This window comes from Nematolebias whitei, unplaced genomic scaffold (genome assembly GCF_014905685.2).
Source record: "Nematolebias whitei isolate Nwh7 unplaced genomic scaffold, NemWhi1 Nwh_scaf_776, whole genome shotgun sequence".
Lineage (NCBI taxonomy): Eukaryota > Metazoa > Chordata > Actinopteri > Cyprinodontiformes > Rivulidae > Nematolebias > Nematolebias whitei.
The window spans coordinates 370-3,497 of record NW_023619321.1 but is presented as its reverse complement, the minus strand read 5'-3'; the positions used below and the strand labels follow the sequence as shown (position 1 = coordinate 3,497).

The window sequence follows — 3,128 nt, the reverse complement described above, 5'->3', positions numbered from 1 at the left end:
TATATATATATATATATATATATATATATATATATATATATATATATATATATATATATACACAGTATATACACAGTAGTCCCTTGTTTATCACGGGGGATCCGTACCCTGAAGACCCGCGATAAGTGAAAAACCACGAATTGGGAATAGTAGCGCAAGTAGTAAGTAGTAGTTTATATATTATAAAGGCGTTTTAAAATCTTCCTACACTCTTGCAATATTCTAAACATCCATCCATCCATTATCTTTTACCTGCTTCTTCCATTCTGGGTCATGGGGTCGCCGGTACTCATGTCCAGCAATCACTGTGCGAGGGGCGAGGTACATCCTGGACAGGTCGCAAGTCCATCACAGGATATTCTAAACAATGTTTCTAAACTCTAAATGCTCTAAAAGAGCACAGCATGTCATGATTTCAGCTCCCTGCCTCCTCTGCTCTCAGCCACCTGCAAGCGCTCTTGGCCGCGCCCACTTCTCAGCTTTGCATAAAGAACAGTTGATCAGCTGCAGCAGGAAGTTTATCCTGCAGTAAGGGTTACACAAAGCTGCAGGAGGGGGCTTTTCTGCAACTGTGGGCTGCACAAATGTGCAGGAGGTGCTAAATAATTTAAAATAATTCATTTTAAATAAAAATTCCATGTCGATCATGCGGCTCATCCATCAATCAGCCAATTGTGTCATGTCCAGTCTTATTTTGAACAACCACGATATATATATATATATATATATATATATATATATACATACACTAAAATAAACTACTACTTACTACTTGTACAACTATTCCTACTTTGTGGTTTTTTTCACTCATCACGGGGCTTCACGGTACGGGTCCCACTGTACAACCCATTAAAAGGCATTAAACAAACCACTAAGGAAGTTTAACACTATATGAAACAAAGCATACAATAAAAAATTGCATTCCTGGACAGTGATTCAGTAAATATTTTGCTGACAGACACAGCCAATTACAAAACTAACTGCATGGTAGCGAGTGATTACAAAGTAGAAAACATTTAAGCAATTGAAATCAAGAGAAATGACCAAATGCTGTTTTTAAAACCTGCAGAAATTGATTTCCTCGGCTCCCAGGTTCTTTCAGGGTTGTAACAAGAAGACGTGATGCAACACACACCTGTGAACTCTCACGTGTTGTTGGACTCAATTGTATTTGCTAGCAACTGCACACTTTACATTACACATTTTGAGTGTTTTTCTGATGTAGTGTTTTCTGTTTTTTTTTTTTTTTTTTTGTAAAAGTATGTTTTTTTCTTACATAAAATGTGAAGAGACATTTAAGAACTGTATCATTTTGACTGTTTCAGATCAGATAAAATACAAAATACTTCAATGGATTGTTTCTAGTTGGCAGATTTTATTTCATTTGTTACACAAAAACTCACCTTTTGGACTGAATTTGAACTTTCTTGTTTAGATTTGTGTCATAATATGAACTTATGTCTTCATGATGCTTGTGTAATGCAGAAAAAAAGGTTTTCCATATGAACTCCCATTCACCCTTGATAGAATATCTTATCTTCGCTCCAAGTTTCAGGCACTGAGCCAACAGAGACTTCCTCTTGAATAAACTGACTGCAATAAGAAAAGAAGGGGGAGATCAGAGTAGAAACAGAAAAGATGGAGAGATCAGTGCATTCTTATTGTCGTGTTCATCGTCTGTGTAATAGCTCATGCATGTCTGCAGCCGTGTGCACTTCTGTTCTTATTTCTAAAAAGAAGAATAAGGGTCTGGGGTGCAGGGAGCTTTGAGAACAAAGAGATGAAAAGGCAGACTGATATCAGGCACAATAGCTGGTTTGTATCTTTATTAGAAGGGAGCAGTCACAGTTCATCCTAACCTTGGCTGACTCACAGCTGCAGTTGATTTTATTAGCATCAAAACTGACGCCAAACCTTTTTCTCTTTTCTCCATTGCCCTCTTTCTTCTCTGGCTGATCTCTTGCATCCTTTCCTCTGCCACGGCCCCAGAGGGAGCACCCAGCAGGGTGAGTAGTTTTCCACGTGTGCTTCGATATGTTTTGTGCACCAATGTTTCACTGTGATTGTGTGACGGTGATCAATGGAGGGAAATGGAGACATACTGTTAACAAAAAATCAAAAAGGCAGAGTGTAGCTGGAGCTGATCCAGGAGTATCAGGGCTTGACAAGCAGCTCAAAAGCTGCTCATCAACCTTGAGCTTCTTAAGGTTTCCTACATTAGAGCTACAACATTTCACTGGAGGGACCTAAAGTGATAATGCTCTAAACGAGTTGGGTGAAAGACCCACCAAATATTTCCTAACCAACCACCAACATTAATTTGATTAATTGTATCCCAACACAAACCAGTCTACAGTATTAATAAGAATACGATTACATAACTGGTATTGTGCTAAAGAGAAAGCCGAGACTGAGTTTTACAGTATAAGTTAGATGCAGTGCTGATTTTTCATCATACAGTTTCACATAAATAAATGTGTCCTCATTTCTTAAATGTGATAAACATTTTGTGCAACAGTTCATTAATCAAAGCTTGTCCTGGGCCTGGTTCTGCTGGAGGTTTATTCCTCATGAGGGAGTTTTTCCTTTCCATTGTTGCCTTTGTGCTTGCTCAAGATGAGTCTGAGATGGAGTTAAATTCAAAACTCCTCAGATAAATAATGTTCATAACTTACTTTTATGTATATGAATGTTTCTGTTCAGTGCCCTGAGATGACTTCTGTTGTGACTTGGCGTTATATAAATAAATTGAATTGAACTGACCTGTTCTGTGCACAGGTAATTTAGCAGTTTTTTGCCCCCATTTTTTTTGTCATCAAATACTATTTTTTTTTAGATTAAAGACTGAATGAAGGTGGAAATAATATAAAAGAATAAAAAAGAATGCAAATATTTGTTCTCGTCTATACATTAGTCCCTCACTACTTCACGGTTCGATTTTCGCAAACTCGTTTTTTCACGGTTTTTCAACATAAGATTGCGCATGACACAATTGTCAACTTTAATATTACTCATGTGATTGATACGTTATGGGACAAAAAGTTTAAGAAAAAAAAACTTTGGATAGGCACTGCCATTTTGTAGTTTTCTTTCAATTAGCCTATACTGTAAAGCCAGTCAAATGAACT

At 37.3% G+C, this 3,128-nt stretch overlaps 1 long non-coding RNA gene across 1 annotated transcript in view; it reads left to right on the top strand.

The window, feature by feature from the left end:
• Nucleotides 1–2,006, top strand: part of LOC119429387 — a 7,160-nt gene extending 5,154 nt beyond the window's left edge. Inside the window, exon 4 of the long non-coding RNA XR_005187767.1 lies at nt 1,990–2,006. This is a non-coding gene — a long non-coding RNA (uncharacterized LOC119429387). The remainder of the gene's footprint in view (nt 1–1,989) is intronic.
• The last annotated feature ends 1,122 nt before the right edge of the window (nt 2,007–3,128 follow it).